Source organism: Pseudophryne corroboree, chromosome 4, assembly GCF_028390025.1.
Source record: "Pseudophryne corroboree isolate aPseCor3 chromosome 4, aPseCor3.hap2, whole genome shotgun sequence".
NCBI classification, from domain to species: Eukaryota; Metazoa; Chordata; class Amphibia; order Anura; family Myobatrachidae; genus Pseudophryne; species Pseudophryne corroboree.
In genome coordinates this window covers 161,295,024-161,311,548 of record NC_086447.1, presented here as the reverse complement: position 1 = coordinate 161,311,548, position 16,525 = coordinate 161,295,024, and positions in this window count along the sequence as shown.

Sequence of the window (16,525 nt, the reverse complement as noted above, 5' to 3'; positions counted from 1 at the left end):
CACAGGTGGCTCTCCTGGATGTAGGAGGGTGCTGTGGGGGTGACATTGCCGGAATGAGGAGAGATGAGAGGGGAGTGCTCGTCCATCCCTTCAGCAGCCATGACTGCGGCAGCTGCAGCTCCAGCAGAGGGAAGTGAAGGAGGCAGCCCCAGCTCCGGTCACATTGTACATGTCAGAGGGCTGGGAATCACAGGGAGGAGACATGGTGGTGGTGGTGGGTGCACACTATCCTCCAACGTAGGACCCCTCACTGAGCTGCTGGCATCTCCTATATATTTGCCCAGATCTATTTGGCCAGATCTGTGACTGTATGACTCTGACTCCGCCCAGCGTTGTGACTCCGCCCAGCATTATCCACACAGTCACAGAGTGACAGATCTGGGCAAATATATAGGAGATGACAAAAGCATGATATGTCACAGATATCTCCAGCATTTGACAAAAAAATTCAGTTTGCATTTGTAATAGTGCAATTTCATTTAATTCCGAAGATGGCATTACCCCAGAAACCTCTATGGAGCTGCTCGGCTACACTCCTGCGGACTGTCGCTGAACCTGATGCCCATTGCAACTATATCCCACTGCACATGCACAGCCAGATGGCCACACATGCGTAGTACCAAGGTTGGGTCCAAACCTGAATGTATAGTGAGCATGTAAGTATTCACCAGTATGGACTCAGAGTAGAGGCCTGATTCAGATTTGTAAGTAAAGCAAAAAAAAAGCAAGTAACTTTATGTCTTGAACAAACCATCTTGCAATGCAAGGGGAGCAAATACATTTATAATTGTTTATGTGCAGGGTAAATACTGCCTGCTTTCGCATGTAGCCCGCAAAATGTTAGACAGCTTTATTTTTACACTGCAATCTAGATTTTTTGGTTTTACACACCCCACCTAATCTTACTCTCTCTGTATACGTTTCATCTGCCCCACCTGCAGTGCAATATGGGTTTTCCCAGTTGCATGCTTTTGTTTTTTTATCTTGCAAATCAGAATCAGGCCCTATGTGTCAGGGCATTTAATTATTGATACACTGCCCCAGTAAAACAACCAACTGTAAATTATCTCCATACCAGTTACACAGGCACATATAATATAAACCATATAATACTGCAAGATGTTTTACTGAAGGTATGACTAGGGGTGCTAAATAATTCCTTTAATAATGGACACATATATGAATTACATGTTCTGTGACTGATTACAACCAGGTGAAATGGAGACTTGACGTCAGCCAGCTACAGAATCTTTGTAATTTGTATGTGTCCTTTATTAACGAGATGATCTGGCAACCTTAGGTGTGACCGTGAATTAAAAATAAGATGAACTTTTTTCTAGCATCTTAAATGACCCCATCTAACTTTCACACCCCAAGTTTATGCAATTTATCTTCGGGCACACAGAACATGTAGCCATCATGCGATTCATAGGTGCACTCAGTTGAAAAATCACACGTTAGGTGTAACAATCAGCACACTGAGCATGCACAAGCCGGAGAACCCTCGCTGGACCAGCAAAAAGCAGAGTATGATGTCCTACCAGGATAAATACGTTCATTTAAGCCCCACATGGACCTGTACACAGAAATAGGGTCTTGTGGTAGGGTTAATGCTGGAGGCGGACACAAAATCTGCGAATGAGGGTATGTCATGGGTGGTTTATGGGATATGTATAGGGGGAACGCTGCATTAACAAACTATGTATACATTATTACATGTGGTTATCACTTCACTTGAGCAACTGAGGGGTAACTCAGAAGATGATACTAATGATGACTGATCATCTGAAACACTGATCAGACCACAGCTGCAGGTGAGATTACTCTTATCTGCCATCAAAATGCTATGATTCTGTGGTATTAGCTTATATAAAAGTTCACCAAATGCAGGACCTTATTCAGTAAGGATTGCAGATTCTGCTTTTTAGATTCTGCATTCACATGCTAGGGTCGCCCATTGCAGGGCAAGGCCGCCAAGCATGTTACCCGCCGCCCACCCACTGCGATCACGCTGTAATTGTGATTGCACCGCAATTACAGCTTGGTCACAGAAATTGTGGATGCAGCCGGCAGGAGTCCCGCCGCCCTTTTCCCGATCGGAGTGGCTGCATGTGATGACACACAGCCGCCCCTAAAACGCTGCTGACGCTCCCGTTTCACCGATGCTGTCCCGAAAACGCTTGGTTGCCACCCCCTGCCTGCCTCCCAAACACCTCTACCTGTCAATCAGGCAGAGGCATTCGCAGTTAATGTGATCCACATCCACTAACTGCTAACACATGCGCAGGTCGCATCGCGATTGCGATGCAACCTGAATAAGGCCCACAGTGGTTTATTGACATGCAACTATTGCGCTCAGATGTCATAAACTTCCATGTGAAACAAACTGCAACATTTACAGGTGTGCACGGACACCTGTGTTTTGGCAAAATCGTCCTCAAGTGTTTTGGTTCGGATTCGGATTTCAGTTTGGTTTAAAATCGATTAAAAAAATTGGTAATCATTGATAAAAATCAATAAAGACATCTAAAATCATTTACGTTTTTGCAATCCAAATTTCGTATTTAAAATTTTAATTCTGAACTGAAGGAAGATCTGAACTGGGACTTGGTCTGGATCAGATCTCCTTTGCTGATCTGGAATGGGTTTCATTTCAGTTTGATCCCCAAAATTTGGGTGGATTTGTTTTTTCGAACCGCACATATCTAGTATAAAAGTAATGTACGTACCGTACCAATATGCAACAGCAGTAGTTTAGTTATGTCATTATTGACATGCATTCCATTTGTAAATTCCATGCACATGAAAAAAAATATTATTTGGCTTAGTACTATATACAGTATACAGTACATTATCTTGTTACTGTATACATTTATTTTCCTGTTGGAAATATTGGTTAGACCGTCACCGGGACGAAGGGAGAATCAACATGGAGCTGGAACAAAGACCAAGTAGTGACTCTGTTGGAGAATGTAGAAGCCAAAATACAGCAACACTATATGGAAAATCATTACGTTGTTTTTGCAAGAGCACATAATAATAAAATCACTTGAATTGCACCCGTTACATAAAACAAGAAACATGAGACAACACGGATGGCTTTTCATTAACTGTCACTGTTCCTGTAACACACCAATGGTTATCAAGTATGTAATCTGTTCTTTCACATACAGAAGATACTGATCTGGAGTACCTAATCCTGTGGTTAATTGGGATTTTCAGCGCCGGAACATTAAAAAAAAAAAATAGCCCTGAATGGTCAATTACTCTGGTAAATCCCCCTTACAGGAGAAAGATCACCATTGGGCCAGTTCCTTTTCCTGCTCATATTGTCTTTTTTAAAATGTTACTGAATAGAACCTAGATAATCTGCTCTATTTCCCATGATTACTTTCTGCACATGTAGCTACCTAGCATGAAATATAGTTTGCACAAATATTATCTAGTGACTGTATTATTTTATTGTCATGCCGAGGAATGTTGCCAATACCGTGATGAATGTTCGTTTTCTTTATTATTTTGCTGTGCATTACTTAACACTTACACTGCAGAACCAAGCGCAGTGTTTCATCATTTCTCATATTAGGCTAACATGTTGCCGCAGCAGAGAGATGGATGACTGCTCTGCTACCAACATAAAGAGCTAAAATCAGCCGTGCTTAGCCCTCACAGCCTGACACTTTGAGGAATAACCACTTTCAGATGCTGTAATGTCTCAGCTTGTAAAGAAATGTCCTGATTTAAAAGAATAAGCCTCTGGGCATTTTAAGATTGGTTTTCTGCCTCCTCTACATGTTCGCTTTGGACCAGCCAAGTCTCAAAGGTCTTTGCAGGCTGGCGTTCGTTTGTAGAAGACTCACAAACTGAGTTCTTGGAGGCAATTCACAGTCCCCAGGCATAATATATCTGTTTTTCTCTAAATAGGTACATTGATTGAAATGGATGAAGAATTTCGCCCTTACCATCTGAGAATCACAGATTACCTTTTTCACTTCTGTGTGCTATATTGGGTTTAATTAGTGTCAAGATTTATATTGGACAGAGGAGACAGTTGCCTACAGTGGAAAGAGGCTGAGGCAGAACAAGGTGTATGCTCAGTACTGAACACAATTTCTCTCATGTTGCAAAGGAGGTAATGTGCTAAATATGGGATCTATTCATGAAGCAGTGAAAAGTGTGGAGAAGTGAGCCAGTGGAGAAGTTGCCCATGGCAACCAATCAGCATTGAAGTAACATTTATAATTTGCATCCTATACAATTGTACTGAGCAGCTGAATGGTTGCCATGGACATCTTCTCCACAGGCTCACTTCTCCGCGCTTTTCACTGCTTCATGAATAGACCTCTGTGCCCTTTCATGGCTCTCAGAATAATTACACATGAGAAGATAGTAACAAGCCACGCACCACTGAGGAACAAATGTAATACATTGGAGGAGTTTCACATCAGTTAGTATATGAAAAAAGCATGAAACACTCTGAGCTTGCTAAAAACTGTTGGAAATAATGTGTGTGCAAGAGTTGATACTGCTGAATGGTATAGGTACACAACAGTGGATGATATAAACTGTGAACAGGCAACTTACTTAACCAGTGGTGTTGGTTTATTGATAGATGGCAGTTACGGCAGTACTCACTGTTACATGTACACTGGTGATGGAGCAGAATGGGGGTTTCATACAACTCAACAACCAGTGAATGTATGCTGCAAACTGGTAGTGGTGTGGGGATGCTGGGACAGCTTTATAGCAGGTTGCATATAGAAGCTAAGCAGGAGACTTCTGTCTCCCACCATGTCACTCTGCACAGTCTCAAGATGACTCCTGCACATGCTCAGTTGAGGTCTCAGTGACCATCTTGGGATAGGACATGAAGCCTACCTGGGGAACAGGATGACTGGACTCTGCACAGTAACGCACAACTCTTTCAACAAGCACAAGCTCTGATTAGGAAGTTAACTAACACCTTGGGCATGATTATTGTGGAAGTCACTGCCCTGCCTTCTCACAGATAACCATATCTTCCTGCTATAGTATCACCAAAGTATATTAAGCTATGACATGTGCCAGATTATTGCGCTTTTATTACGCAGAGTCTATTCCATTTGTGCTCTGTAGATTAAGTACAAACCATACTGACAAGTATGCTATTCTCTATATTGCACCCAGCCTTCTGGCTCTATGACCTTTTATCTCTGGATCTCACAAGTCCGGATATCATTGTCAGGTCCGGGTGTTTTTGTGAATCCGTTAACCCGGAACCAACCACAGGTGTAGGTGCTGGGCTATGAAGAAAGCAGGGAGGACGAAGAAAGTTCCGATTCATATATTTATTCAAAATAATAATTCAGTAAAGGGTTAACTGACAAGTTGTTAATCATCATATTATACTGAAGTATTGCAGGAATAATATGCAAGAGAAAACTCAAAAATAAATAAAAGAAATGTTCATGGAAACATATGCAAAACAAGCTGATGAATAAATGTTGGATTGTCCAAATATAAACAAGCTTTGATGCAGAACTGCAGAATGTGATTAACTGGATAATGCAGACATGAAGAGATAACTAAGGATTTGCAATGGAGTTTTGAGAGTTAACTGAGAGACTGTGAAGAATTATCCTTGTTATGACAACATAGCAAATATAAACAAACTTTGATGCTGAACTGTAGAATGTTATTAACTGGATAATGCAGACATGAAGAGATAACTGTAAGGATTTGCAATGGAGTTTTGAGAGTTAACTGAGAGACTGTGAAGAATTATCCTTGTTATGACAACATAGCAAATATAAACAAACTTTGATGCTGAACTGTAGAATGTTATTAACTGGATAATGCAGACATGAAGAGATAACTGTAAGAATTAGCAATGGAGCTTTGAGAGTTAACTGAGAGACTGTGATGAATTATCCTTGTAAAGACAACATAGCAAAAAGTACTGAATTGGGTTACTTGCGGGTTCCGGAGATCACTGTGAAACTGTAGTAGAAGACAAGGTGATGAATGGGTTAAATGCAGAGTTGAACAAACGAACAGCTGAGAGAAATGAGATCCTGCAGACTTTGTAGGATAGGCAGACTGACAAGGTAACCTCATGCAGGACACTGGGAATCCAAGTATTTCCAATAGGTGTGCAATTGACTGATAGCACAATGGAGAGCCGGTAGATCTTTGGCAGTGAAGGCTGCAAACGGACCTCTGGGAACGGAGGCGATATCTGGACCACGGGAATCACACAGGAATGCACGGAGAGAGTTCAGAGCTAGAGCACAGCTTTGATACAACAAAGCACTGGCCCAGAGTAACATAATCCCAGCCTACTTAAAGGCAGCACAAGCACGGGATTGGCTTACACCTGCCCACAGGTGTTTTCACAAGTGCTCTGTATTAGCTATTTGGTCTCCAACATGGCCACCTCCTATACAGCAGACACACTGCAGTGCCTTAGGCCATTTGGTCCCCGCACTCACAGTTCCCAGACTCTGCATTACCTGTGCCATTGATCATGCCGTGTCCCCACACGGGCGCACAGCACCGCAAGCAACCGCACTGGCAATGGATGAACCCCAGAACCCGCAGAGGTGAGAGACCGGTTCGTGACAGTACCCCCTCTTCTACGGGTGGTCTCCGAACACCTTTGAACCTTGTCAGGATTTTTGGAGAAGTATTTCTGTACCAGTCTTGGAGCATGAACATCTTCAGAGAAAACCCAGGATCTCTCCTCCGGACCGTAACCCTTCCAGTCGACCAGAAACTGTAAACGTCCATATCGGGAACGTGAGTCCACAATCTCTTTAACTTCAAATTCCTCATTCTGCAAAGAGTGAACTTTAGGAGATTTGGACTGGGTAGTACGGAACTTATTGAGAATCAAAGGCTTCAGTAAAGATGTATGAAAGGCGTTAGGAATTCTCAAAGACGGTGGCAACTTGACTTTGTATGACTCAGGGTTGAGTACCTTTACAATGGGAAATGGACCAATAAACCTGAGAGCAAATTTCTTAGAAGGAACTTTGAACTTGAGATTGCGCGTAGAAATCCAAACTTGGTCTCCCACTTAGTAATTCGGTACAGCTTTACGTTTTCTATCTGCAAAAGATTTATAACGAGTGGAAGTTTTGACCAAGGACTTACGTACGCAACTCCAGATGCTAGATAGACGTTGAAGCTCTTGATCTGCTGCTGGAACCTCTAGGGCTGGCAATGGATGAAACTCTGGTGGAGAACTTCTTGGACTCTTATGTTGGGCACATTTAGGACATGCTGCTATAAACTCTTGGACATCGGCTTTGAGACGTGGCCACCAATAAGACTGTTGAATAAATTCGAGAGTCTTTAGAACCCCATGATGACCCATGAAGGAAGAGGAGTGAGCCCAGGTAAGCAGCCGTTTTCGGAGACTTGTGGCAACAAAGGTCTTGCCAGGCGGAGGAACTGGAGAGGTTCGAGTCATTAAAAAGGACGTAGGATTCACAATGGCTTGATTCGTGGTAGCATCATTTAATTCAGAAGAAGCAAAGGACCGGGAAAGGGCATCTGCCTTTTTGTTCTGAGACCCTGGACGATAGGTGAGTTTGAAATCAAATCGTGAGAAGAAAAGCGCCCATCGAGTTTGTCGTGGATTCAAACACTGAGCTGACTGCAGATACAGAAGATTCTTATGATCAGTATAAACTGTAATGCGATGTTGAGCTCCTTCTAGAAGGTATCTCCACTCCTCAAATGCCAACTTGATGGCAAGTAACTCTTGCTCACCGATTGCATAATTACGTTCTGCCGGGAGGAACTTACGGGAGAAATATCCGCAGGGATGGACCTTTTTATCTTCAAAGACTTGTGACAACACAGCTCCTACTGCTTCTGTAGATGCATGCACCTCTAGTAGAAAGGGACGATTCAAATCAGGCTGTCGAAGAATGGGGGCTGACACAAAGGCTTGCTTTAAATCAGAGAAGGCTTTGATTGCTTCAGAAGACCAGTTCGTAGGATTTGCTCCCTTGCGAGTTAGGGCTGTGATAGGAGCAGCTAACGTAGAATAATTCTTAATGAATCTCCTATAGAAATTAGCAAAGCCAAGAAATCGCTGAATCCCCTTGAGAGTTGTAGGAGTGGACCAATCCCGGATAGCTCGCGTCTCTGGGATGGATAGCGGATGAATTTGTCCCCTAGGAGGGGTCTTGCCCGGAACCAGGACGACTGGGCAGTCCCATTCACGATGAGGAGGTAGAGAGTCTGCTGCTTGCTTACTGGAAACATCCGCAAGGGATTGATACACCGGAGGTAGATCGGAAAGGCTAATTGACCGAAGAGGTACAATTGCAGCTACACAGTCCTTGGTACAAGATTTACCCCATGAAAGGACTTCCATGGTTTGCCAATTGAGTTGAGGATTATGTTTCTGCAGCCAAGGTAAACCAAGTATCACATCTTGAGAGGCTTTGGGAATCACGTAGAAGGAGAGGTATTCGGAATGGAGCTCACCAACTTTCATCTTGAGACATACGGTTCGATGAGTAATTATACCATCTGGAATTCGACTTCCATCCACTGCTGTAACGGCAACTGCTGCTTCCAGAGGCATGGTTTGAACTTTAGACCGCATGACAAAGGCTGAGGAGATGAAGTTCTCGGCTGCCCCGGAATCTAGGAGAGCTGAAACTTTCACTGTAGAACTTGGAACTTCTAATTGAATAGACAAGGTCGGCTCTTTCCCAGAACGTGATTCTAGAGTAACTCCTAGCTTAACCTCTCTTGAATAAGCTAGGAGGCGAGAGTTTCCCGGTCGGAGTTTGCAGAATTTAACTAAATGTTCGGAGGACCCACAGTACATGCAGAGGTTACCCTGTCGACGACGAAGTCGTTCCTCCTCTGTGAGGCGAGAGCGCCCAATCTGCATAGGTTCTTCAGTCATTACTGGAGACTGTGATGAAGAATCTTGTCGAGGTCTAGGATGATCACGTGGACTGGATCGCTCTGCCCTGGATTTCTCTAAACATCGCTCCCTGTGACGTAGGTCAAATTTGTTACAGAGAGAAATCAATTCATCCAGTTTAATTGGCACATCCCGGATAGTTAAATCATCCTTGATTCTCTCTGAAAGTCCATTCCAAAACGCGGCGATCAGGGCCTCCTCATTCCAGTTTAACTCCGAAGACAACGTGCGAAACTGAATAATATATTGACTGACAGGACGTAAACCTTGACGTAGACGGAGAATCTCCAAGGATGCTGAGGTGGTCCTGCCTGGTTCGTCAAAGATTCTCCGGAAGGAAGATACGAACTCTTTGTAATTAGAGAGGATAGGATCACCTCTCTCCCATAATGGTGATGCCCACTCCAGAGCCTGACCGGAGAGGAGGGCAATAATATATGCAACTTTAGAACGAGCTGATGGGAAACTGGAGGACAACAGTTCGAACTGGATCTCGCATTGATTCAGGAATCCTCTGCAAAGTTTTGGGGTTCCGTCAAACTTACTCGGAGAGGGTAACTGCAAGCGGGACGTAGGTAGCGTCACAGGAGAAGCTGTAGTGGTAACTGGGACATCCAGGGTTGGAATCTGGACTTGGAACGTTTTAATAGCCGTATGAAGAGTCTCTAAACGGTCTGCCATAGTTTGCATAAACTGCACTATTTGTGTCTGTATAGACTCCTGGTTTTCCAGACGGGAAAGGATATCTGACGTAGCACCGCCTCCTGCGAATTGGTCACTTGACGGATCCATGTGGCCAGTGCTTACTGTCAGGTCCGGGTGTTTTTGTGAATCCGTTAACCCGGAACCAACCACAGGTGTAGGTGCTGGGCTATGAAGAAAGCAGGGAGGACGAAGAAAGTTCCGATTCATATATTTATTCAAAATAATAATTCAGTAAAGGGTTAACTGACAAGTTGTTAATCATCATATTATACTGAAGTATTGCAGGAATAATATGCAAGAGAAAACTCAAAAATAAATAAAAGAAATGTTCATGGAAACATATGCAAAACAAGCTGATGAATAAATGTTGGATTGTCCAAATATAAACAAGCTTTGATGCAGAACTGCAGAATGTGATTAACTGGATAATGCAGACATGAAGAGATAACTAAGGATTTGCAATGGAGTTTTGAGAGTTAACTGAGAGACTGTGAAGAATTATCCTTGTTATGACAACATAGCAAATATAAACAAACTTTGATGCTGAACTGTAGAATGTTATTAACTGGATAATGCAGACATGAAGAGATAACTGTAAGGATTTGCAATGGAGTTTTGAGAGTTAACTGAGAGACTGTGAAGAATTATCCTTGTTATGACAACATAGCAAATATAAACAAACTTTGACGCTGAACTGTAGAATGTTATTAACTGGATAATGCAGACATGAAGAGATAACTGTAAGAATTAGCAATGGAGCTTTGAGAGTTAACTGAGAGACTGTGATGAATTATCCTTGTAAAGACAACATAGCAAAAAGTACTGAATTGGGTTACTTGCGGGTTCCGGAGATCACTGTGAAACTGTAGTAGAAGACAAGGTGATGAATGGGTTAAATGCAGAGTTGAACAAACGAACAGCTGAGAGAAATGAGATCCTGCAGACTTTGTAGGATAGGCAGACTGACAAGGTAACCTCATGCAGGACACTGGGAATCCAAGTATTTCCAATAGGTGTGCAATTGACTGATAGCACAATGGAGAGCCGGTAGATCTTTGGCAGTGAAGGCTGCAAACGGACCTCTGGGAACGGAGGCGATATCTGGACCACGGGAATCACACAGGAATGCACGGAGAGAGTTCAGAGCTAGAGCACAGCTTTGATACAACAAAGCACTGGCCCAGAGTAACATAATCCCAGCCTACTTAAAGGCAGCACAAGCACGGGATTGGCTTACACCTGCCCACAGGTGTTTTCACAAGTGCTCTGTATTAGCTATTTGGTCTCCAACATGGCCACCTCCTATACAGCAGACACACTGCAGTGCCTTAGGCCATTTGGTCCCCGCACTCACAGTTCCCAGACTCTGCATTACCTGTGCCATTGATCATGCCGTGTCCCCACACGGGCGCACAGCACCGCAAGCAACCGCACTGGCAATGGATGAACCCCAGAACCCGCAGAGGTGAGAGACCGGTTCGTGACAATCATTGCATAGTAACGTGTCTAAATGGACTCTGCTGGAGCTTCTACAGCTTCCACAGTACCTCTCTTTTTCTTATTGAGTAGTTCTGCTAATTATTTGAGAAATTTAAGCACAAATAAATCATTAGCTGAATCTAAACTCACAGAAGCCATCACCCAGACTCAGAACCAAGATTTCCATGATAGAAAGGTTTTGTAGGTGATCACTCACAGTATCAATCGTTTTTGGCTCAATGTCAGTTGATTTTCTAGATGAGCCCCAGAATACAGTTCAAAGACTTGCTATTGAAGGACTTGATGATTACTTTACTGAAGAATGTGACCATGGACTGGGCTTCATCATATCATGAAAAGGTTATCAAATGTTGAGTTCCTTATCTAGTTTCCTTAGGATCTCCCCAGGTGCTTTTGATGAGCCACATTTTAGCTTAAAGCAAGTGACCATTCATTGCTCTACAATGCAACACAATTCAGGAATTTGCAAGCCATTGAGTGCAGCTTCGATAAGGCCTGAATTAGATATCTAAGTATAAACATCTTCATAGGGTTCTAAGCAATATATACACTTCAATAGATCTTCATCTTACCAAATGCACAGCACATAAATGCAAAGCCTTATTTACTGTACTCCAGTTGAAGAGTCCAGTCCTGTGTCTTCTAACTATTGAAGACAAAGTCCTGAATCCACTACTTGAGATCTATTTTCTGAGAACAAACATTTCTGAAGATGCCAATGAAACTTCTGCTTCTACTTTGCGAACCCTGAATAATTCTATGGAACTTGCCCAGGCTGGAGGAAGTGGTCCAGCAGTGACATACAAGAGATTTGTCAATGTCAGAAGGATTCCCCTCTATCCACTAGAATGTTATCACAATCTTCTAGGATGCCTTTTATACCTTGATGGTCAGCTAAATCTGTCTGAACAGATTCTGTCAACTGCAGCTCTAATCAACATTATGACTTGTATTCTCTGTCAGAAAACAAAGTACGACTGTGGAGTTCCAGGGGCACATCATTATGGATGAAGGCTTACACGTTGTACAGTTCACCTCCTGAAGAGTTTATATCATTTTCGCACAATGAGTCACACTTATTTATTTGCAGAAGCTCTGCCATGTGCTAGCAATAGCAGTGTACCATGATGTGTGCTGAGGGGAAGGGGTGCATCTACAGTAGGCACACTGGTGGCTAAGTTGTCTTATAGTACACCTTGGGGCACTCCATACATGACCTCTACTGGTAACAGTTATACCTCTATTATGTCTATAAGAGATAAAGTTGATAATTAATTTACAAGCTTCATCAGATGGAAGTTTTTAAATAACGGGAGTCACATTTTATTGACTGTAGCAGATAATGGGACAATTTGTACTGAAAAATGCCAGTATTGACAATAGACTGTTCCTTACGGATATTGTTAAATTATTACCATTGCTTTGCATGAATCATCAATCGGGAACATGAATGTAAAACTCAGACAGTAATATGGGCTTCATGTTACTGTCACTGGTGATGCCTCACAGTCCCTGGGGTATCTAGAACATTTGTGGGCTGTCAAATATTTTTTTCATATTAGTTAAATGAATGTCAAATGGGATTTTCTTAATGTGGAATTTGTTATTAATTATAATTATCATTTATATGTTTTGTCTTAATTAGAGTCAAAGAAAAATGTAAAACATGCACATGTTCATGTATGTTCTTCTTAATATGGACTTTTACAGTTTCTGGACACACTTCACCGTGCACCCACTTACTCAGTTGGCAGTGTGCCTCAGTGTACAAGAGCCGGGAGTATGCCTCAGTGTTCAAGAGCTTGCAGTGTACCTCAGTGTGCATGAGCTAGGATAGTGTTCATGATACAGATCAGGCCAATGACAAGTCACAGCTCCCATCACAAGTCACAATCACATACAGTACTTTACATGGCCATGTATTTTGTCATTTCAATGTCATTGCCAATTGGTGCATAAAACCAGGCATACACTCTCCACAGTCAAACATTACCAGTAGAGCTAAGTGATTTTCAATGTGGTATGGTCATAGGATGCCACCTTTTTAGTCATCTCATCAAATTGCTGTCCTGATAGAGCTCTCCCCCGGTCTATGGTAAGTGGCATGAAAACACGTGGAATAGCAGCAGCTCAGCTGCAATATGGTTGGCCACATAAGGCAACAAAACATAACACTTGAGTACTAAAGTGCATACTGTGTACAAATTCACTGTCCTCGATTGCAACACTCACTACCAAGTTCCTCTGAAAGCAAAGTCAGCACAAGTATTGGGAGATCCCAAAATTTGGTTCCCATTGCTAAGCAGCCATGCTCAAGCCTCAGATCATTTATTTATTTATTATAACCAGTTATTTATATAGCGCACACATATTCCGTAACACTGTACAGAGAATATTAGCCATTCACATCAGTCCCTGCCCCAGTAGAGCTTACAATTTATATTCCCTATCATATGTACACACAGACACATTCACACACTAGGGTTAATTTTTGTTGGGAGCCAATTAACCTATTTTTGGATTGTGGGAGGATTTTGGATAGTATATTTTTGGATTGTGGGAGGAAACCGGAGTATCCAGAGGAAACCCACGCAAGTACGGAGATAATATACAAACTCCGCACAGTTAGGGCCATGGTGGGAATCGAACCCATGACCTCAGTGCTGTGAGGGAGTAATGCTAACCATTACAACATTCATACTGCCCTGATCATCTTATGCAATGCCAAATGTTGACTTAACCACTTAACTGGCATGGTCAGATTGCATGCGACCATGGCACCCTACTGTGCCATCCCATCTGCAGAACAGATCTCCTCCACAAGGAGATCTGTTCTGCAGATGTGCATAATATAATAATTAAATATTTAAAAAAATACTTCTTAAACTATATTATTATTTTTTTTTAAACGATCTTATGAATGGTTTTGCAGGGAAAAATAATAGGATTTTAATACCTACCGGTAAATCCTTTTCTCTTAGTCCGTAGAGGATGCTGGGGACTCCGTAAGGACCATGGGGTATAGACGGGATCCGCAGGAGACATGGGCACACTATAAGACTTTGAATGTGTGTGAACTGGCTCATCCCTCTATGCCCCTCCTCCAGACCTCAGCTAGAAAACTGTGCCCAGGGAGACGGACATTTCAAGGAAAGAATTTATTGTTTAAACACGGTGAGTGTCATACCAGCTCAGACCACGAACATACCGCAGAACATGACATTCAATAGAATACCAGCCAACGGTATGAACAATACACAGCCACATGCTGAGAGAATATGTAACACAACCAGTGTGTCAACACAACCAATAACAAGACACCGCATGTCATGGCATGCACAACGTCAGCAACAGCCTGACAGAAAAGAAACACCACAAGAGTGTAACCATAACCAACATGGTATTCAACAACAGTGCATGTAACGGCATGACCAACAACAGTCACAAAATGACTGAACTCAACGCAACATGAACGTAACTATAACCAAACTGCAGATACAGCCCACACTGGGACGGGCGCCAAGCATCCTCTACGGACTAAGAGAAAAGGATTTACCGGTAGGTATTAAAATCGTATTTTCTCCTATGTCCTAGAGGATGCTGGGGACTCCGTAAGGACCATGGGGTTTATACCAAAGCTCCAGACCGGGCGGGAGAGTGCGGACGACTCTGCAGCACCGATTGAGCAAACATGAGGTCCCCATCAGCCAGGATATCAAACTTGTAGAGCTTAGCAAAAGTGTTTGAACCCGATCAAGTATCCGCTCGGCAAAGTTAAACCGCCAAGACTCCTCGGGCATACGCCCAAGAAGAGCCCATCTTCCTAGTAGAATGGGTCACCACCGACTTCGGTAACGGCAATCCAGCCGTAGAATGAGCACGCCGAATCGAATCACAGATCTCGCGTGTAACAGACTGCAGAGACGCAGACGCCCCAATCACGCTGGGAGCATACCGGACAAACAGAGCCTCTGTTTCCCCAATCCGAGCCAAAATTGGCGACATAAATATTCAAAGCCCTGACTACACTGAGAGACCTTGAATCAGCCAATGCTTAAGAAACCACAGGCATCAATAGGCTGATTTCTGCGAAACACCGAAACCACGTTTTTGGCAGAACTATTATCCGAGTTTTCAATTCCGCTCTATCCACATCAAACAGGGGCTCTTGTGAGACCCAGCCGCTACTTCCGACATCCGCCTTGCGGATGCCAAAGCCAAAAGCATGACCACTCTCCAAGGGAGAAATCTTTAACACAACCTTTCATAAAGGTTCCAATCATTGTGACACAAGTTCCCACGGTGCCAATGGGGGCACAAATGGAGGTTGGATGTGCAGTACTCCTTCCACGAAGGACCGGACTTCCGGAAAGGTTGCCAATTCTCTTTGGAAAGAAAATTTATAAGGCCAAAACCGCACATAAACGGAGCCTAACTTTAGGCCTGCACCCACACCTGCTTGCAAAGAATGGAGAAGAACAACCCAGCTGAAACTTCCGTACTAGCCATCGTGGAGTCACACCAAGACACATATTTTCTCCAAACATGGTGGTAAGGCTTTGCCGTTACTTCTTTTCTAGCCTGAAGAAGTGTGGAAACGACTTCACTGGGAATACCCTTTCTGGCTAGGATATGGCGTTCAACCGCCACGCCGTCAAACGCAGCCTCGGTAAGTCTTGATACACTCACGGATCTTGCTGTAACAGTTCGTCACGTAGAGGAAGAGGCCAGTGATCTTCTATGAGTAAATCTTGAAGAACTGGATACCAAGCCCTCCTTGTTTAGACCGGAACAATGAGGATCGCCTGAACCTTTGTTCTTCTTACATTTATCACCTTCAGAAGAGTGAAAACGGAGGGGACACATAGACCGACTGAAAACACCCAAGGTGTCCCGAGGACGTCCACCGCCATAGCTTGAGTGTCCCCCGACCTGGAACAATATCCCTGAGATCTCTCGTTGAGGCGAGACGCCAACATGTCCAATTTAGGCACTCCTCCAAGACTTGTCGCTTCAGTGAAAACTTCTCGATGACGACTGTATTTCTCCCGAATGGAGATCGCGTCTGCAGAGGAATCTATTTCTCCGTCGTTCACATCCGGAACGAAGACTGCTAATATAGCTTTTCCAGTCTTTCCACCCAGCAGAAAACTTTTTTCGCCTCTGCCAATGCTGCTTTGCTCCTTGTTCCGCCCTAGCGGCCTACTTACACCACTGCTGTCAAGTTGTCTGACAGAATTAACACGGGCAGATCACGAAGCATATGTTCATTGAAAATAGCTCTTAATTCAAGGAAGCTTATTTCAGACAAGCTTCCCTGCTTGACCTTTTCCTCTGGAAATACATCCCTTGCAAGGACTGCTAGCCAGTCTCGGAGATCTGCATGCA